A 22423-nucleotide genomic window follows, 5' to 3' on the forward strand; every position below is an offset into this window, starting at 1 on the left:
GAGATAGCAAAAAAATTTTAAAATGCAGTTCTAGTGCAGATTGCAACTGTGTGATGATAAACAGCACCTTCTTACTCCAGAGATCTGTGCACAAAAATAAGATTGTACTGTTTATTATTTCAGTTCCCCCTCTGCCCTCCATCCCAGGAATGTATAAAATTGGCACTTGGACCCCCTGCAATTTCTCCAAAATGATTTTTGACTGATCTATTTCTCTTTAATTCTTTTACATTGCTCTTTAGTCTCACTTTAAAAATCTCCCCCTCCTTTCAGTAGTCCAAGGTGTGAGCATCTTTTAATCTGTTTATTTCTTGAAAGGTTTGATCATGAGGCATGTTTTCTCTCCCGCACTAAATAACAAAATCTCTGCAGTATGCCCAAAGGGGGAAAGTTTTAAAAAAGATCACTTTCAAAAGAATGAAATACAGCCTTTTCAAGGCTTTGGTTCAAGTACTTATCAGTAAAGAGCACTGCAGAAACCTTTTATCCCATCAAAGCACATGTCCTTCTCCTTCACTGATGGAGCTCTAGAGGAAGGGCCATGCACAAGTTGTGTTGCTGTGGCATAAATAATAAAGATGAAGACAACTGATTATTTTAAAAATCTGCCACAAATACAATTAGCTGAGTCCGCTGCTGGCTTTCTACTTATGTTTTGACCAGAGAAATGGTTCACTGCAGTGTCTGCTAGTGAAATGCGTTTCAGAAAGGACAGCAGGCTGCTATTGCCAGCACAAAAAATAAAGATGACAGGCTTTTCCATATCAAGACAGTTTCCTGTCATGTTTTTATAATCAGTGTTGGACTTAAAAAAGAAAAACCTTTTCCCACTTAGTATGGCTGAGGGAGCAGGTGCTTTTATGAAAAAAAAATCCCTTTTTTGTCCCTAATATCAACCATATGCTGGCCCCTGAAATGAGAAAAACTAAAGAGGACAGTAAATTAAAAATCACATTTGTTATTAAAATATGTTATCCCACTCAGGCGCGTGGACCTTTGGAGTCAAGCGACCAGCCAGTTGTAGCAATGGAGTCTTACAAATACCAGAATGCAAAACTGTGGTGGAGCAATGGTGTGGTTTGAATGGGGAAACAGTGAAGCACTGAAGCAGCAGTTCCTGGGGGCTGTTCTTCTGGGAAGCTGCTCTTGATGCTCCCTGCCATGCTGTTCTGCTGACAGATGTATAGAAGGGAGGGGCCTTGGCCATACAGATCTGACCTTCCCACACACCCTGAGCTCCTAAATATGGCCAGCACAAGGAGAATAGGGCAGTTTGTGTCTTCTATACTTTGTAATGGACTACGGTGCTATCCAAAGCCCAGTGAAGTCAATGGAAAGATCCCCACTGATTTCAATGCGCTTCGGAGCAAGCACCACACAGGCAGAGGCATAATTACATAATGAATGACCATATTAGACCAGACCAATGATCCATCTAGCCCAATTCTCCTGCCTTCCAAGAGTGGCCAATGCCAGGAGCTTCAGAGGGAACGAACAGAACAGGCAATCATCGTGTGATCCATCCCCTGTTGTCCACGCGCAGCTTCTGGCAAATAGGCTAGGGATACCCAGAGCATGGGGTTGCATCCTTGACCATCTTGGCTAATAGCCATTGATAGACTCATCCTCCATGAACTTTTCTAGTTCTTTTTTGAACCCTGTTATAGTTTTGGCCTTCACAATATCCTCTGGTAACAAGTTCCACAGGTTGACTGGGTGTTGTGTGAAGAAATACTTCCTTTTGTTTGTTTTACACCTGTGGCCTATTAATTTCATTTGGTGACCTCTAGTTCTTGTGTTATGAGAAGGAGTAAATAACACTTCCTTATTCACTTTCTCCACACCAGTCACAATTTTATAGACCTCTGTCATATGCCCCCTTAGTCATGTAATTTCCAAGCTGAAAAGTACCAGTCTTTTTAATCTCTCCTCAACTGGAAACTGTTCCATACCCATAATCATTTTTGTTGCCCTTCTCTGTACCTTTTCCAATTCTAAGATATCTTTTTTTGAGCTGGGGTGACCAGATCTTGAACTATTTGATGTGTGGAGATACTATGGATTTATATAGTAGCATTATGATATTTTCTGTCTTATTATCTATCCCTTTCCTAGTGATACCTAACATTCCTTTTTTTAACTACTTTTTTTTTAATATTAGGCCCACAGTATTTTGAAACAAACATTAGTACTGTTGGGAACCTATGGTTATGTAGATTGGTGTTTCCCAAAAAGCAGATCCTGATACTAAACTGGGAGGAGTGGTAGACACGCTGGAGGGCAGGGATAGGACCTAGACAAATTGGAGGACTGGGCCAAAAGAAATCTGATGAGGTTCAATAAGGATAAGTGCAGGGTCCTGCACTTAGGACGGAAGAACCCAATGCACAGCTACAGACTAGGGACCGAATGGCTAGGCAGCAGTTCTGCGGAAAAGGACCTAGGGGTGACAGTGGACGAGAAGCTGGATATGAGTCAGCAGTGTGCCCTTGTGCCAAGAAGGCGAATGGCATTTTGGGATGTATAAGTAGGGGCATAGCGAGCAGATCGAGGGACGTGATCGTCCCCCTCTATTCGACATTGGTGAGGCCTCATCTGGAGTACCGTGTCCAGTTTTGGGCCCCACACTACAAGAAGGATGTGGATAAATTGGAAAGAGTCCAGCGAAGGGCAACAAAAATGATTAGGGGTCTGGAACACATGACTTATGAGGAGAGGCTGAGGGAACTGGGATTGTTTAGTCTGCGGAAGAGAAGAATGAGGGGGGATTTGATAGCTGCTTTCAACTACCTGAGAGGTGGTTCCAGAGAGGATGGTTCTAGACTATTCTCAGTGGTGGAAGAGGACAGGACAAGGAGCAATGGTCTCAAGTTGCAGTGGGGGAGATTTAGGTTGGATATTAGGAAAAACTTTTTCACTAGGAGGGTGGTGAAACACTGGAATGCGTTGCCTAGGGAGGTGGTGGAATCTCCTTCCTTAGAAGTTTTTAAGGTCAGGCTTGACAAAGCCCTGGCTGGGATGATTTAATTGGGGATGGGTCCTGCTTTTGAGCAGGGGGTTGGACTAGATGACCTCCTGAGGTCCCTTCCAACCCTGATATTCTATGATTCTATGATCCACCAGTGGGTCACAGGAAGGTTCTCGGTGTGTCACGGGGCCCTAGGCAAATATACACTTCTCCTGACCTAATACAGAGGGGAGGCCCTGGAATGAAATGTGTTGGAAAGCAAATCCACCCTGTATTCACCCTGCAGTGGCAGCTCCTGTCCTACGGGTCTGCTCCCAGTTCCCTCCTCCTGACATTGCAACCTGGTACACAGTCACAGCCCCACTCACTGAAGGGGGAAACTGAGGCAAGGAGCTGCTTGCAGGGTCTCCCTCAGGTCACCAGGGGGTATTTGGGAAGAGCCACTTATTGACAGGTAGAACATGGCCCTGATTCTCCACTACAGCCAAGCTGCATTCAGACATAATGGGCAGTGGAGGCCCCAGGAGGCTTGCTGTGGCTACCTGATCCTTTGCTGCTCGGCCCTGGTGGAAGTTAGACCAGCAAAGGGCCAACTCCAACATCTGCCACTGCTGTACAGGAGCTTTCACCCACAAAAGATCAGGAAAAGTAGACCTTGCTTTGACCATGTCCCTGGTCTGTCCTTCCCTTGCTGAATCAAAACGTAAAGCACAGTGCTTAATTTGTAATGAAAGAGATGCCAGGGCTCAAGCAATTTTTTTACAGTCATAACTGATGCAGCAAGCCCAGAGGTGCTGGGGCTATGAACTGCCAAGCCCAGAGGTGCTGGGGCTATGAATTTCCAAGCCTAGAGGTGCTTGGCCATGGCACAAATTAAGCACTGCTGGCAGTAGGGGAGCCCTACCCATGTAGGAAGGCAGCAGAGAGAGAGGCAATATTTACTTTGTTGGAGACCGATTCTACACTAAGAACAGGAGGACTTGTGGCACCTTAGAGACTAACAAATTTATTTGAGCATAAGCTTTCGTGAGCTACAGCTCACTTCATCGGATGCATGCAGTGGAAAATACAGTGGGGAGATTTATATACATAGAGAACATGAAACAATGGGTGTTACCATACACACTGTAATGAGAGTGATCAGGTAAGGTGAGCTATTACCAGCAAGGGTTGGGGGGAGAAACCTTTTGTAGTGATAATCAAGGTGGGCCATTTCCAGCAGCTGACAAGAACGTCTGAGGAACAGTGAGGGGAGGGGGGGAGAATAAACATGGGGAAATAGTTTACTTTGTGTAATGACCCATCCACTCCTAGTCTTTACTCAAGACTAAGTTAATTGTATCCAGTTTGCAAATTAATTCCAATTCAGCAGTCTCTTGTTGTAGTTTGTTTTTGAAGTTTTTTTGTTGAAGAATTGCCACTTTTAGGTCCAATGAAGTGGGCTGTAGCTCACGAAAGCTTATGCTCAAATAAATTAGTTAGTCTCTAAGGTGCCACAAGTCCTCCTGTTCTTTTTGCGGATACAGACTAACCTGGATGCTACTCTGAAACGATTCTACGCTGTTACTCAACTACAGGTACCTGCTGAGTAGTACATTGCTGTATGAGTAGCCCAGTTTTTAATCACCTCACTAGTACTGAGTAGCACCTTCTGAATAGCCTCCTGAGTGGACTTTTAAAATTATAAACCTTATTTGGCTTTGCGTTGTAGTGATTTTTGATCATTTCACGTGGCCAAAACCGGCTACAGAATCTAGTTTTGACTGTGACACTTACATTCCCTTCAGCGGTTTGATTTCTTGTTGCCCCTACAACAGTCTTCTGTGCTTGGCTATTATTGTTCACTTTCACTGTGTTGCTTTGGGTGACATGTCTAATGTTGGCCTCTCCCATGCTTTATACATCCGTCTTCCCTATTTCACTGTTGGACATAAGTGAAAAAGAAATCGCAATGTTGCCATCAATGGTTGATCTCTCTGTCCCTGTTTGCCATTTTTCCTTCTAGCTTCCATTATCTAAGTTATGTGACCATAATAAAGTGAAGTGTCTAGACACTTGTTTTGATCTTTCCCAATGGGTACTATGATCCTTTCTTATAAGCTACAGGTGAGTTGCATCAGACGTGCATTTAACTTACGCAAATTCAACTGTACACGCTCGGCAAAAAAAAAAGAAAAATAACAAGATACCTGTAAATAGTGCGGGCGATTCCATCCACAATGAGCATATGCCCCGGAGTGAGCGTGGGATGGGAGACGTGAATCTGCTGTTCCCTCAGTCGGTCTCAGTTCCCGTGTGCCTCTCATAGTGTGAGCATCTCGCCGCACTGAGTGTGATTCTAGTGTTTAAAGATACTGTACATATTTTTCCTACAACATGGCCCCTATAGGCAAGTCAACTACTTCGCTGTTTCTTCGGTTGAGCACCAGATGATCTGTTCCAACGAGGAAAAGCTGGCTCTGTTGGACTTATTGAGAGACGGTATGTCAGTCTCCAACATGGCACGTAAATATGGCCACAACAAATCTAGCATCCATGCCATCAAGATTCGGGAGACAGAAATTCATCAAGCTGTGGCATCAAGTGCTCCAATAACTGCTAAGGTGACAAGTCAGGTGTGTGAAGACTGAAAAGGCATTAAACTTATGGCTGGGAGACATGAACAGTAAACGTGTGCCTATCGATGGCAACACGCTACGAGAAAAGGCTCTTAGCCTCTATGCGCTGTTCAAACCTCCTGCCGAAGAGGGACAGTCTTCTGATGAGAAGGAATTCAAAGCCAGCCAAACTTGGCTTAACAGTTTTAGGAACCGCTTCAACCTCAAAAACACGAGACTACTGGTGAAGCTGCATCTGCCAATGAAGAGGCAGCAAAAGCCTACCCCGAACAATTAAAGAAAATCATAGAAGAAAAGGGCTATCATCTTCCAGAACAAGTTTTTAATGCTGACGAGACTGGGCTCTTCTGGAAAAAAATGCCCAACCACACTTACACTTCGAAATCAGAAAGACAAGCCCCTGGCTTCCAAGCAGCTAAAGACCGCGTGACTGTGTTGTTTTGTGGTAATGCGGCTGGGCATTTCATAAAGCCAGGCTTGCTCTACAGGGCTTCAAATCCCCATGCCCTAAAAGGCAAGAACAAAAATCTCCTGCCTGTGTTCTGGCAATCAAATAAAAAGGCTTGGGTGACAGCAGCATTATTTCTGGATTGGTTCCACAAGTATTCTGTTCTGGAGGTCAAGCGGTACCTCAAAGAGAAAGGGCTTGACTTTAAAGTGTTGCTGATCATAGACAAGGCTCCTGGCCACACCGTAGCACTCCGGCTTGCGCATAACGATGTTGAAGTCTTCTTTCTCCCCCACAATACCACCTCCATCCTCCAACCTCTCGACCAAGAAATGATTCGCTGTTTTAAGGCCATGTACACGAGGCTTACGTTCTCTTGGATACGTAGCACTATGGATGCTGATCCCAACCTTAACGTGACGGAGTGTTGGAAGTCCTTCAACATTGCCGATTGCATCACTTATATTAAACAGGCAATGGATGCAATCAAGCCTGAAACAGTCAATGCATGTTGGCGAAACCTATGGAAAGAATGTGTGAATGATTTTAAGGGTTTCCAGACCATTGACAAAGAAGTGAAACACATTGTTCAGGTGGCCACGCAAGTGGGTGGTGATGGCTTCATCAACATCCTTGAGGAAGAAATTGAAGAATTAATTGAGAGCCACAGAGAAACACTGACTAATGAAGAGTTAGAGGAACTGATAAAATCGTCTACAGAAGACAGATGACGATGACGACGAACAAGAAGAGCCAGCAAGTTGGAATCTTCATAAATTTGCTGAAGTGTTCCAAGCAGCAAAACACTTGAATGATTTAATTCCTGAATACGATCCCTCTATGGAACGAAGCCTGAAAATCACACGTATTATTACGGACGATTTGAGACCGTATCAAGAAATGTTTGAGCAGCTCAAGAGACAACAGCAACAGTTGCCGATCACCATGTTTTTCAAGGAAAAACAACCAGCAGCAGATGAGCCTACGCAATCAACTTCTCGAGCTGAACCAGAGCAAACCACTTCGTCTACAACTCACTCTCTGTCACCCAAACTCTCAGTCACCTCCGTCTCCTGGATTGACATCAAGCCCTGACGACCCCCTGTAATTACCCTGTGTAATTAAAAATACAATACTATAAAATTATATTTTGCATATGTATTCTTTATTATATACTGTACATTAGTGTATACATTACATCTTTATACATATTACTGTACAGGGTTGTATACATAACCATGTACAGTATACAGTACCTTATGAGCAATTTAAGGGATTTTCAAGCGTAATTTTGACTATAGGCAATTTTCGCCTTACGCGCTGACTTTAGAACCTAACCCCCGCATAAGATGCAACGCCACTGTATATTTAGCGATCCATTTTGCTAAGAACCATTACAGTTCATACTGAATATCCTTAAACTTTATACATATACATAGATGAACTTAAAAGTCAATGTAGTGCTGTGTAAAATTACAGATTAACATTCCTGAATTTCTCCATTTATCCACAGATCAGGGACAACGTAAACAGTGGCAGTTCAAGCTCCCCTCACATCCTTCCACCTGCTTGCCTCAAGACTGATCCAAAGGACTACTTCTAGGGTGAACAGGTAGGTCACTCTCCATGCATGTCTGTTCAGTCCTTAGCACCTGTGCTAAGGCCTTCAAAAAGAATTCCAGTGAATGCTCATCCTGGGGATGGAGAAGCACTTCTCATCATGCATCTACTTATCGCAAACAATCATTATCATTTCTGAGCCTTGTTGGCCTTTTTGATGAAAAATGATACCAGTTTGACACTGGCATGATCAAAATCCAATAAAAGGCTTCTTTAAGTTATTGTGTTTTAAAAGGTAACATATAGAAGAAAGAATTAAAATACACAATTAAGCACAAAAAATAGTTAATGAATGTATGAAACCAAGCAAATGGCGTAACAGAAACCGCTCATTCAATGGCAGAAAAACAAACAAGAAATTATAACAAAACTCTCAGTAAGGCTTGGTCTACACGAGCAACTTATGTTGGTATAACTACATTGCTTAGGGATGTGGATTTTCCACCCCACTGAGTGATGTAGTTATACCGACTTGACACCCCCCTCCAACAGTGTTGACAGTACTGTGTCTACGGGAAGGCTTCTCCCATCGACATAGCTACCATCTTTTGGGGCGGTGGATTAACTATGCCAATGAGAGAAGCTCTCCCATCAGCATAGGTAGCGTCTTCACTGAGCACTGCGGGAGTGCAGACAGCCGTGCTGCTGCAGCACTGTAACTGTAGATGAGCCCTAGATGTTAAAGGACCGTCGTTTGTGACCATTTTCCCTCCAAAGCTAATACTGACTAACCATCAGAGACCTTTAGCATTTCATAGTTGAATGGCACTGTTCACATTCTAAAAGGTTCTCAGCTAGGTGGCTTGAGTGGTCAAAAAGCCCATTAGGTTATAGTGGTAGAATAAGCAATGGACAAACTGCAAAGATTTAGAATTTGGGTTCTGTCCAGATAAACACCTAATAGTCTAGAGGATTATCCAAAGCTTATCAAAACCCTCTTGAGTCTGCAAAATTTAGCTAGAAATCTCACAGGAACACGTTTTCTCATGATATTTCCAGCGATATATTACAGACTTGGTTTGGATAAGCTTCAGATGATCCAAACTTATGGGTGCTAATCCAAATTGAATTGAACCTCTAACCTTTGGAGGGTCTCCTGACACTATTAACATTTCTGAATGGCAAAATAAAGAGAGAACCAAAAATGAAACAGCCAAGGAATTAAGAGATAAAGAAAGCAAGGCACATAGTAAATAGAAAAGTGCCATAAAAGGAAAACACATTGCCTCCTTGAGCAGAATGTACCAGTAGCATCGTGTAAAGAAACAACTTAATCAATTTTTGATTTATAGAGCTGTAGCAAGAGGGGAAAAATTCTCAAGGCTTTGCAATACTTTTATTTTACCTTGCTAGACCAAAAACAGATTAGTTTTCACCAATAAAATGTTTACAGTGAGTTAGTCTATAATGTGGACAGGACAAAATCTCGGACTCTGAAATGAGGAAGGCTACATTGTGTGAGTTACAAATAAATTGTATTAAGGCCTCTAAGGATGAGTATAAAAAGGTGTAAAAATTTGAAAGCACATGTATAAAAATTACCATGACTGCAGCCTTTAAATTGGATGTTGCAAAAAGAGAAAGTTACTAATGATCATTCCGATGCTGCTACCCTCAGAGGCTTGAGATTTTTTTATTTTGACTTCAAAGGGAAGATGGATCAGACCCAATATTTGCAATACAAAGCATTCTGCATGATCAGTCTGCAAAGCAACAGGAGTTGATGCTCTTTCATCTGGACTGAAAAATATGCAAAGAGAAGTTTCCAGCTGAGCAAGTTTAGCACTGATTCTCTGACTGGGCCAGCAAGAGGTTCTCTTTTGGATCATGATACAGACGCTGCTTACAGACCACAGAGGTCCTGGTCCAATTTTCAGCTGCCATAACATCGATACATACTCAACAGGCTAAACATTCTGCTACTGTAAATGGACTTATATCCAATGACACCACTGGATTTTCACCCATTTGTACCAGCAGACTATTTGGCCTAACAAGTTCAATCTTGAAAAAGGGAATTTTCTGTAGTGTCTTGCTACCAGTTAGCCTGCACAATAGAACTAACTTGTAATGTTTTGAAAACAGATATATCAGGATGTTGTGGTTACTGCATAATAAATAGCTGAGTAGAATATTTGCAAAACATTTGTCACTGAATTTTGCCTGTTTTCACAATAGCAAAACTTCTGTAAAATTGTGGTATTTTTTCAAAATGTTTCACATTTTTAAAAAGTGAAGTTTTGTGACATATTTTTGCTGAAAATTTTGCAGCTAATATTTGCTTAATTTTTTTTAAATTTTTAGTTAGATTAATTGGTGAGAGGTCACATGGTATAAATTTTGGTTCTTTGATTGGTTGAGCCAATTCTTTGTATTCGGAAGGGAGGCAGAGACCATTCTGATTGCGCTTTTTGGAAGGATAGGCTATAATTAGGAGTCTTCCTTCCAAGTAATAAAGCAAAAATTAGTTCATCTTTTTTTTTCACATCAACGCAAAAGTGATCGATTTGATTCACAATTTACCACGTATTTCCCTTTCATTACCAATACATACTGCCAGATGAGTGTTTGATGTGTCACATTTACATAATGTATACCTATTCATAGTTTATAACTGTCTGCATTTTCCTTTCTTTGAAAGGTTTGCTATATGCTTTGATATTTTCCTCATCTCTCATCAACTTTGATCTGACAAGAGTGTATTGCATCAACAGTGACTTTGTTATAATCTATCTGCTTACATCACATTTTGTTTTATTGTATTCTAATGGCAATTGCTCACTGAGGTCTCTACAGTGTAGGTGTTGCCATTTCAGTCCCAGGATATTAGAGAGACAAGGAAGGTGAGTTAATATCTTTCATTGGATCAGCTCCTGTTGGTGAGAGATTCAAGCTTTCATGTCTGAAGAAGAGCTCGGTGCAGCTCGAAAGCTTGTCTCTCTCACCAGCAGATGTTGGTCCAATAAAAAATATTACCTCACCCACACTGAGTTGAGTAAGGCCACCTTTCCACACAACAAAGAGGCACTTTTGCAGGAGCAACAGCATTGGCCAAAAAAAATATATATATATGGAGGGATAAAGCACATCTTCAAAACAGGCACAAGTATCCAGGGGGGTCACAGCAGGGTGCAGAGCAGGAGGCATAACATCAGGAGCATGGCTTCCTGATCACATGTCACATTCCATCCTAGAAGACGTAGAGAGCTGCTGCAGGCAAATATCTGGCTAATTTTGACTAGAATTAGCAAATAATCAGGGACTGGGGACATGTTTTGAGGCCAGAAGCTAGGGGCACAGTTTGTTCATACAGAGGCTGATGTTGATTTGTTGTTGTTGCTGTTTATTTATATTGTGGTAATGCCCCCCAATCAGATCCTTGTGCTAGGATCTCTACATCACATAAGAAAACAAGATCCATGCCCTGAAGATATTACAGCCTAAAGAGATGTAAAACAGATAGAATGTCGGGGAAAGAGGCACACCAATCGGCAATCAGCAAGTGTCTCTAGTTTAAATGGTAAAGCCCCATCTGTGTGTGTGTACGCACACACACCCACCCACCCCTACCTGTCTGGCTGTCGGTACTTCCATTGCTACTCCTTGATGAAGAAGGAGCTATTCCTAGGAGCTGGTTCTGCTCTCCTGCCCTGCTGCAGAATCTGGAGAGGAGGATTCATTTTGGCAGGATTCATCGTATCCGATATAGCCAAGAAAATATTTCCCCCTGTTTTGCCCAGCTCGTCATGGATCTGTAGTTATTGTTACAGCCTGCATTATTAGATAGCTAAGACATGTAAGATGCAGAAATGATTACAGGGCTGTAATTGCTGTACTTAATTAGATCTTGTGCTGGTCTAGTGAGGGGTCTAGAGTTAGTGCATGTCACTGCTATATTGAAATCTCCTTAATGCATAGCAAACACGAAAAACCAGATGGTATAATGCAAAGTGCAAACAATTCACTGCCAGGAACATTTCTGCATTGGCAGGGGAGTGTAGTAAATGACAGTCATCGGTCTTTTCCATCTCTGATATCTATATTTCTGTATTCAAACTGCTCTGCTGCTGTTCCACTACCCAACTTGCTGTGCTAATTCTGGTGGAATATATGAAACCGGAACACTCTGGGAGCTCATTCTGCTAGAGGGGTCTGTTACTGTACTTTGTCAGCAGTTGGCAATCAAACTTAGCTGCTTTGTATTGCTTATTACAGCTTACTAACCACTGCCACTTTGAAAGATTCCTGTGGTATTCCACTCTGGAAATGGTGGGTCAGTTACTAAAAATAGACGGTAAATGCTAAATTAATGACAAGGCAACAATTAAAAATGATCAGCCGTAATGCCAAGAAAGCAAGGAAATGCCAAGCAAAGGCTATCGTGGGATTCCTAATTCACACAACTGTGCCAGGATTTCATGGAAAGAGCTTCAAAACTTATTATTATTCATATATTTGTACTACAGTAGCACCTAGGAACCTTATCCGAGGATCAGGGCCCTATTGTGCTAGGTGCCGTGTGGATAAATGTCAGAGACAGTCCCCATCTCAGAGAGCTCACTATCTACCTGTCAGGTGGACACAACCAGTGAACAAAACAGACAAATGTGGTGGGTGTGGGTTGTCAGGATGGGGAAACAGTGCAACAATAGAGGTTAGTAGAAAAGCAGAAGTCGTGGTTCATCATTTGCCTAACCAGTGCCAGATTGGAGTGATGCGTAGGCGTCCCAGCAGAAGTAGATTTTGAGGAGGGGTTTTTAAAAAGAGAATGGGGGAGGGGTATAAGGAGTGGGGTTTATAAACCTTCCCCTACATGGTGAGAGGTAGGGAACTAAATGCACAGAGGTGCTTGAGAGAGAATCCGACCAGTGGGTGATTGAGGCTGCGATCACTGGCAGGGAAGAGATGGAGGTCAACATGTGGACAAGTTAGTAGATCCGATAGATAGGATGAGGCTAAATGGGGAAGGGCCTTAATGGCAAAGGCAGATGCTTGTGTTTGAGGTGATAGTGCAAGCAGCCAGGGGAAGGACCCAAAGATGGGGGTGACTTGATTAGAGTAGTGAGCAAAGATGATCCTACCCAGAAGCGTTTTGAGTATACTTGGCAAAGGGCAATGTGGCAGGCATCCAGGCCAGAGAGGACAAGATTATGGTAATTGAGATGTGAGATAATGAGGGCCTGAACAAGAGTCTTGGCAGACAGATCAGAGAGAAAAGGTTGAGAGAGAAAGGTTAGGTAATGTAGTACCTAATACAACAAAGTTAAGGCCTGTCTACACACACGGACTCATTCCTGATTAACTCAACATGTGGAGCCTCTTATTCCAGAATAAGAGTGCCAAGTTCCTGTTAAACTGAGCACACATTCAAAGTGCATCAAGCTAAACAGCCTAGAAGGAAAATTCCATTGATTTGCTACTAAATACCACAATACATGGTTCCTTTATATATAAATGTATCTATATCTAGCAGCAAAATTATTTTTATTAAAGTAATACACGTGGATATGTCCATATTTCTGTGGCAGTATATGGTGCTGAGTTTATTCCCTGGACACTGGCATCTTAGTCCTAAATGTGGTAGAGGGAATCCCATTGATTTCAGTGGGAAAATGCTCCACTTTAAATACCGTAGATAGGGTATTGCTGCAGTAAATGAGAAAGGATAATGTGCTCCCTTCCCTGCCCCAAAGAACCGGGGTTCCTATGAAGTGTTTTCCGGTACCTGAATATTTTCTTTCCCTCCTCAATAACTAGTCACCTTCTTTTCCATTAACCTTAGTCAAAAATCCTGTGATTTCCTTAATACTTGGATAATACCAAGTAGATTTTGGGTCCTACTGAAATATAAATAGTTTAATATCCAAAAATAAGGAAAGATAAAACAAAACCACTGTGTGGCAAAATCTCATAGCTGGCTACCATTGAAAGTAGTGTATAGTCTTGAAATTGTTTTTCAGTTATGGTGACTAGTCTAGGTAACAACAAATCCTTTCCAAGTATACATTCCAGGGCACATTTAACAAACAAAACACAACAACATTTTGTTTACAAAGATTGTCATTTGAATAGTATTCTGCAGACTTAAATAACCATCCATGTGCAAATTAATAAACATATTGTTCGGTTCCTCTTTTTCCCCTCTTGCTGGCACCAACAATTTTTTTCCTCTATTTTATTATTATTTATTATTGTGGTAGTACCTAGAGAGCCCAGTCCTTCACTGGGGCCCTTTTCTAGGCTCTGTACAAACATAACAGCCTGGCCCCACTGAAGGCAATAGTATTTTGCCACTGACTTCAATAGGGCCAGGATTTCACCCACAGGGCCTTTAGTAAGGGATTCTATACTTCTTCTACTGATGATTTCCTTACTTTTGCAGCTTTATGTCTGGCCTCAGCTTCATTTCAGTATGTGTTTCAAATTTTCAAATGGACGCACAATTTCTCAACCGCAACGTCAGTTTTTATTTCAGGCCAGGCTTCTCATGAGCAAAAGTAAATTTCCTACAAAATAGAGTGATAGCCTGGGAAACTTGCATTTTAACAAGAAATGATCATTAACAAAGCAAAGTGTGTGGGCTTGTCTGCATGGGGAAATTGACCAGCATTCTATAGAGGAATACTTATTACAGAATATCTATGCTGTACAGTTTCCTCCACGTAGATAAGGCCTATGATTCACCGTTACATTTCTATACCGACTAAACTGGAGCTGGTCCATCCTCATCAATGACCTAGGTAGCTGGGTAAGTGTTACTCTGGGCACATTTAAACCCTTTGGCCTCTTGCGTCACAACCATGAATAGGGCGACACAGTCGCCATATTTCAAATTGCTCACTTCTTTCGTCTCTTTTAGATGACTTGGTTTAATGCACCACAAATAACAAGAGCTTAATACATAAGACACAGAGTGGTGGGGGGAAGTGCTGCTGAAAGATTGTTTTAGTTGTCTTTAATGATTCCTCACTGCAAACCAATGATCTTTCAGTAGTATTTGTTAATTATCAAAACAGTACCATAGCCAATTTTTGCTCACCGGTCCACAATGTAACCAGTATAAAGGAGGCCATGTCCCTGTATGTGCTATCTCTCCCCTACTTAGTGGGCAAGAGCTTCCAAATGCACACTAGAACACAAAATATTTAACTGAGACAAAAAGTCAAAATGCATTGCCTTATGTAGATACTGTATGCAGGGTTAAAAACCAAAAACACAGAGATTTCATTTGGTAAGGCTGTTCCACAAAATAAATGAGTATGCTAAATTAGGCAAAGCCATCATTGTCTGAACTGGCAGTGGTCTGGAACCAGGACCCTTTGCAGTGTGTTATCTTATGGCTGAACAGATTTACTCACTTCTTAGGAGAAAAATTCGGAGGGAAAGAAGAGGGTTGCATCCAACTCAATCAATATTAGTCTGCATTGATAGAGCTAAAAGACAATTAGCGTGCACTCACCTCTCACTCTAATTCTGTAGTGGCAAAGGTCAAATCAAATTGCAACTAATGAGCAGCTTTCATCCACTGGAATAATGGATGCCTACACGGGGCAACAATTAGCAACTTCAGCTAACTAAATTGCAATCAAGGAACTAAAACCAACTACCGTATTATCTCAACAGCTGCTGACGGTATCTAGTTGCTTGCACGATGATGTGCTGGCTTCTGCTAAATACCCTCTGAGATATAGGGCGGCTACATATTATATGGGGAATTGCATTCCAATTTTTTGGCAACAAATCTCTTTTGTTTCTACAAATTCAGCAGAGCTCTCCATTAGTTTAATCTCCTATTCATTCAATTTGTGTAAGGTGCTGAAAAGGATATGAATACAAGAATGTCATATGACGCTCATTCAGATTGTTTGGTTATGCAGCATACACTGTAGAACAGAAATGTATTTTTTGTTGTTGTTATTTCACTGGGATTGATAGATAGATCTTGCCTGAATACCCTGCATTATAGTTGCATTCCCCACTGTGTCTATTTAGTTACTGGCATTTCTGTGGTGCTCTTGCCATTGGCATAGTATTTGGAGACCCAAACATTCAACCTTCCAAAAAGCAGATTCTTTGGGGATTTTTTAGGAAAGGGTTTGCTTTGAAGATGTAAGAAAGCAACATCACAGAATATAAAAGTCCATCTAGTGTAATTTTATTTTTGTATTCCATGAATTCCTGCTACTTTGCTCTGTCCATAAGAATATATCTCATTCTCCCCTGCTCAATGTTCACATAGCTATAAAAATGACATTTTTATTATATTTATCCGAATATTGAACAAAGGCTTAACGTGTTTTAAACTGAACCCAGGTTCATTCAAGTCCACACTGATTTCTGTACTTCAGTTTTACCTCAATCTTCCTCACTCTCCCACATTTCTCCTTTCTTCCCTTGCTAACTCTTCCCCTTCCCCGCTGCTGCCAACACCACAATTAAAATTAATAGATGCAAATCCCTCTTTACGTTTACAAAGTAAAGCATTTACGGTTATGTAGTGCTCCCTTGGATTGTATTGTGCCACCCTTGTGGGCCCTACCTGTGTATTCCTCAGATTATTCTTTAACACAGTAGGTCACATCAACATCTGGTCAACTCCTCATGTTCTTGTTACCCTATCAATACCAGCATCCTCTGGTATAACTGTCAAATGAGCTCATTAAGTTTTGGCCGTCATGGAGAAATCTATGAGGAGCCCCATAGGGAACACTGATACGTTTGAGGTCTTCCTTTGAAGACACATTGCCTCTGATCTCAAAAAAAAAAAAAAAAAGGACAAAAAAGACTGTGACCCTTCTGATGATTCTTCTTTCCAATCATATCAATATCCAGCTGTGCTCCTCACCATTGCAGTGTGAGAGCTCTGCTATCATGAATCTTTCTTCTGAATTCTTTCCTGAGTGATTTCCTTTCTAGCTATATATTCAATAGAGAGGAAGAAAAACGAGCACGGAGGTGCAGCTCGGTTTCTGGGTTGATGAAGATACATAGGGCATGCTGGCCAAACAGATTCTCAAAATATTAACCGCTTTTCTAGAAACCGCTCTTTCATACCCAGATGCTGTTAAAAACAAAATTATGAATTATAGAGGATTTTTTGCCTCTTTAGTCCATAGGAATTAATTATTTGTTTTTAAAATACATTAGCCAATATGCTTCCCACTTGCTACTAAGGATTTAGGAGAACAAAATCAAGGAAAAAGCCAGAGTGATACCAAGCAGAGTGTATGCTGGATGCTTCCCCTTCAGTCTAACCTCCTGTTATTACTACTTGTTATTGTACAGTATATACTGCAGTATCTCTCAATGTCCCCAGTCCCTAGCAGGGTCCCATAGGGTTAGGCGCTATATAAACACACAGGAAGATGCAGTCCCTGCCCCAAAGAGCTTTCAATCTAAGAGGAGCTTAAGGTCTAAGCAGCATCTGTTTGGTCCCCGAACTATGTTTAAGAAGTAAGCAGGCCAAAATTGAGGGGAAGAGCCAGGTGGCCAACAACCCACAGGAAAAAATGTGGAAAGTTAATTGAACCAGTGGCAGTAAGTGCACTTGGCAGAGTTACAGATCCAGAGACAAGACTGGCTTTGCCGTGATACCTTGGCTGACAAGGGTTTGCAGGGGACCATAAAGAAGAATCCCTCCACCCAAATGCACAAGAACTCCAGGCTTGTGAACCTGGATCCTATGGATCCAAAGCTTCCGCTGCCTTCCACTGCCAGCGGGGGTGCTAATCCCATGTACCAAGGCCTGGTCTATTCTATGAAGTTAGGTTGATATAAGTTGCCTTGCATGTGCCTGCACTTATTTGTCTCCCACTGAGACAAGCTCTCCATTACACCAACATGGTAACACCACCTCCCTGAGTGGAACTGAGCCAGGGTCAATGTGCTGATGCCAACACAGCCTAAATATAGATACTGTGTTGCCTATGTTGACTTAACAGACCTCCAGCAGCTGTCCCACAATGCCAAACACTGACCGCTCTGGTCACAGTTGTGAACTCCACTGCCCAAGCGTCACAGAGCCCCCCCCCCCCATACCTTTAAAACCCCATGCATTTTTAAATGCTTTTCCTTATTGCCCATCTTGGCAAGCCCACCTTCCAGCTCTCCATTGTTGTGTGCAACTGCCCAGCTGATAATGCTGGCTATACACTCCAGACGTGCTCTGGTCTAGATATCGGATCTCCTGGGCCTGTGGGGAGAAGAGGCTGTGCAAACACAGCTATGGACCAGCCATAGAAGCATGGACACCGATGAGCAGACCACATGAGGGATGCAGGAGAAGGAGTATCACAGGGACGAGCAGCAGTGTCGCGTGAAAGAGAAGAAACTGTGACAAGCACATCAGAGGGCCAGGGAGGCCAGCAGTCAATCCCATGCCAAACTGCAGACCTACTGCTTTTACAACAAGCTGCATGTCATACTTGATGGAGACCTAACCAACACCCTGCATGCCACCACGGATACCTTTCAGGAGCCTGAGCCACAGACCCCTGCCATGGACTGGAAGCAGGAGGTGGAGGAGAAAAAGGAGGAGGATTGGGGACATGCAATTGAGGGGGTCCAGCTATGCCATGAACCAGGACCTGTTTGAAATTCCACTGCACTTCAGTCAGTCCCAGCAGTCAAGCACAGGCGAGCTCTAGGCAGGGGAAGGAACCTCAGGTAAGTGTGTAAATTTGTTTCCCATTACAGTGATGGCACCCCCAACTTAGCAGGACACAGCTATAAACTTCATTAATTTACTCATACAAGAGGCAGAGGCACAACGGAGAGGTAGCCTTGTTATCTACTTTTCATTCCTGTCAAGGCTGATTCCCCACTCTGGCACTTTGAGTGCAGAAGGTGGGGGCCCGTAAGGACTCTAAAAATTTAATACTGACCACTCCAGGCTTGTATGAAACTCCCAAAGTTACAGCTTTTCTCTGACCTTGGGTTGGTAGATGCTTCCACCACCCAAGTGCAGAACCCCTTTGAGAGACCAGGAAGGTTCACTTGGGAATTCCTTCCTGTGGGATACCCACAAGCCCTCCTCCCCACCCTGCCCCCGTCCAGGGAAGAGTTGAAAAAGAAAAAAAAATAGAATCAGCTGTTGCCACCAGCTAATTTAAAAAAAAAACATGAACAGACCTCTTAAGACACAGAACTCCAATCCTGTTCTTAAAAAAGATTAATTTTATTTAAAAAGAAAGAAAGAAAGAAATTACATCTGAAAAACTCAGGCTATTGCTAGATTTAAAAAGAGCAAATACAGTACAAGGATTAAGCATCAAGAATAGCTTTCTTGAGCTCCAGTTTAAGGGTTACAAGCAAAACAAAAGCACTTGGGGTTAGCACAGAGGAATCCACAAGCCATAAAGAAATAAGAGATAAACCTAATTGCGTCTTTCTAGACATTTCCTGATCTACTTACATATCTGGGGTTTCAAATGAGTAATTTTTATGTATGATCTGATGATTTTTCATACCTGGCCCAAGCGTTTTAGAGCATAGTTGCTCTGTCCCCCTCTTCCCAGGAGAACAACCACAGACAGACAAAGGGGAAGTTGTTTCTCAATTTTAAAAAGTTCTAGCCTTCCCACTGGCTCTTCTGGTTGTGTGCTTACTCCTTCCTTTTACCTATGCATAGCAGGGAGACTTTTTAACCCTTTACAGGTAAAGCAAGTAGAGACCAGCTACTAAGAGGGATTTTATAGCTAACTGGCTGGCTGGGTGTCCATAAAAGGGAGCTACCCCTCCCCTCTTCATTTATCACAATACCCCTGTACAGTTAGGCAGGGGGTGTGCAGGGTGGGGCACGTGAAGCAGTTTGATAACCTACATAGGGATGTCCCTTGAATTCTCCTGAAAGATCTAGATAAAACTTCCATGGAGGAACTCTGCAGTCCTCTCCTGAAGGTCTCTAGGGCTGGCAGCCTCATTTCTTCTTCCATGATAGGACACTTTCCCACACCAGTCAATGATAACTTCAGAACCATTGCCATACCCAGGCTAGCCACATACAGGCCTGAGAAGCTTCTGGATGCCAGCAGCAGCTTTGCTTTCTGTGTGTCTGTTGCTCTCAGGAGGGAGATATCAGGTAAAATTATCAACACCTGTAGAAAATGGTGCCAGCATTTGGTGCCGGTGTCCTATATTCATAGATTCATGCAACTGAACAATTCCCTCCTAATTTCCCTCAACCCTGGTGGGCCATACTTACCATGGTTGGTGCTGCGGGTGGCACCATGCACAAGGACTCCCAAACAGAAGGGACAATAAGCGTGTCTCATTTAAAACTTTAGGGAGGAATGGAAGGGAGTTTGGAATCTTAAGTTTTGCTTTCTGCTGTGACTATCTGCAGCTGCTGCCACTTTGGTGTTGAGGGTCTCCCCTCCACATCCACAGAAAACCTGAGCTAGATAAGGAGGATCAAGAAGAGGACTTGGGAATACATGTTCAGTGCTGCATCAGACCATGGAGCACAGGTCCTGGAGGGTGAACGTTGCAGACAACCTGGAGAAAGAAAGAGAAGAACGGAGACAGGCCCAGAAGTCCCAGCAGAAAACGGAGAGGGAGAAGCACCAGGACACAATGGACCTTCTCCGACAGCACACACAGATGCTGCAGACTCTTGTGGACCAATAGGTTCAGCAATCCCGAACTTGCCCCCCTTTGCAGTCTATGAACAACTCTAGTATAGAAGCTCCTTATATGCCCCCTCAACATTCCATCTGACACCAGGAGCCACATCTCTAGCCTACCCCTCCATCCTGGGGGACATTAAGGACAACCACAGTTTCACATACATCAGCTGTGGCTCTCATAGTGTATGGACATGAACGTTCCTTCCCCTTCTTTAAGCTCTGTTCCATACATTTATTAAGGTTTTAACTTGCACACCATTTCTGAAGTATTTTCGTTAGTCAATAAACACTACTGTTTGGAAATTAATTCATCTTTATTAGTTCCCGACATATGCTGCAGAATGCCTGGTAGTGGTGAAAGTACCCTCTTAGTTGTTGACATAACTCGTAGGATCAGCGACAAAAACAGTGTAATAATCATAAATGTCCAGCAAGAACCACAAAATTAATAGGTGCATTGTCCATGTTATATTCATAGATTTGCACCAAGCATCACACAATTCCTAACAGGCCCCCAAACTGCAGATCCAGGTAGCGCACAGTCCGCCACACCTCATTATTGTGGCTTTCTATTAAAATAGTCTTTCAGAGCCCGCCCTGAGCAGTTGAGCTCTTCTGATACCCCTTATGTCTGGTTGTTCAAACTCAGCAGAGAGCCACTCCACCTCTGCCCCCCACCCCGACAGAAACTTTTCCCTCTTTGCTTCACAGATATTATGCAGGACAAAGCAGGCAGCTATAACCCTTGGAATATGGTTTTCACTGAGATCCAATTTTGTGAGTAAACAACGCCAGCACCTCTTCATTCTATCAAAAGAACATTCAGCTGTCATTCTACACCTGCTGAACTGGTAGTTGAATCTTTCCTTGGTTGCGGTGGCCAGTGTACAGCTTCATAAGCCAGGGAAATAAGCAGCAGGATGGGTCCCCCAGGATCACTATTGGCATTTCAACATTCCCAATGGGAATTCTTTAGTTGGCAAAGAAAATCTCTGCTTGTGGATTTCTGAAGTCCTGTGTTCTTAAAGATTGGAGCATCATGTGCCTTTCCTGACCAGCCACCACTGATGTCCTTGAAGCATCTCCAGTGATCCACCAGCGCTTGCATAACCATAGAAAACTAGTCCTTTCTGTTGATGTACTCTGTACTCTGTGGCAAGGTAGTCTGGTGCCAAAATAGGGATATGCATGCCATCTATCACCCCACGGCAGTTTGGGAACCCCATTGCTGCAAATTCATCCATTATGTCCCACACACTGCTGAGAGTACCGTCCTGCATAGCAGGACACAATTCATGACACTCTACATTTGCATGACAACAGTCCCCAAAGTGGATTTTCCAACACTAGAATGATTTCCCACTGACCAGTAGCAATCTAGCATTGCAAGTTTCCACAGTGCAATTGCCACACACTTCTCCACTGTCAGTGCAGCTCTCAGTCTGGTGTCCCTGTGCTGAAGGGCTGTAGTGAGCTCAGCAGACAGATCCAGGAATGTGGCCTTGAACATCCAAAAGTTCTGCACTCGCTGCTCGTCATCCCAAGCCTTCATTATGAGTAAGGCTGTGAGTCTTTCATGGAGGTCACAGAATCCGTGACTTTCCGGGACCTCTGGGACTTCTGCAGTGGCCAGTGTGGCTGACTCCAGAGCCGCCTGAGCAGCTGAGGCAGTCTGAGGCCAGCCACACCGACCGTTGCTTGGGGAGCCCAAGGCATCTGGTCCCAGGTGCTTCCCCGGAGCAGCAGCACAGCCCGGGCTGCCCCATCTCTGGCAGCAGCAGCGGCATCCCGAGCCATCCCCCCAGCAGCAGTGGCAGGGCCTTGGGCCACCCCGCACCCCCAGCAGCAGTGGGGCACACTGAAGCCCCACCCACCCCCAGCAGCAGCACCAACAGGGTCTGCCAGAGTGCCTCCTCCTTCCCCCGAGCACCTGCAGCACCCTGGAGCACCTAAGATTTAGTCGAAAGTATTTATAGTACAAGTCATGGACAGGGCACGGGTCCGTGAATTTTTGTTTATTGCCTGTGACCTGTCCATGACTTTTTTGCTAAAAATACCCGTGACTAAATCGTAGCGTTAATTGTGAGGTGATCTCACCAGTCAGTGCTCATTTCTCATGCCCAGAAGCAGCACGCTCCATGAC

General features: G+C 43.2%; 1 protein-coding gene across 3 annotated transcripts in view; it reads left to right on the plus strand.

Moving 5' to 3' along the window:
• The window catches only part of ST6GAL2 (ST6 beta-galactoside alpha-2,6-sialyltransferase 2), a 250821-nt gene that overhangs the window by 88163 nt on the left and 140235 nt on the right, over window positions 1-22423 (plus strand). For all 3 annotated transcript variants that reach the window (XM_075130194.1, XM_048856775.2, XM_048856754.2), the window contains exon 2: window positions 7548-7646. The gene's annotated coding sequence lies outside the window, so the exon portion shown is untranslated. The remainder of the gene's footprint in view (window positions 1-7547; window positions 7647-22423) is intronic.

This window comes from Caretta caretta, chromosome 1 (assembly GCF_965140235.1).
Source record: "Caretta caretta isolate rCarCar2 chromosome 1, rCarCar1.hap1, whole genome shotgun sequence".
Lineage (NCBI taxonomy): Eukaryota > Metazoa > Chordata > Testudines > Cheloniidae > Caretta > Caretta caretta.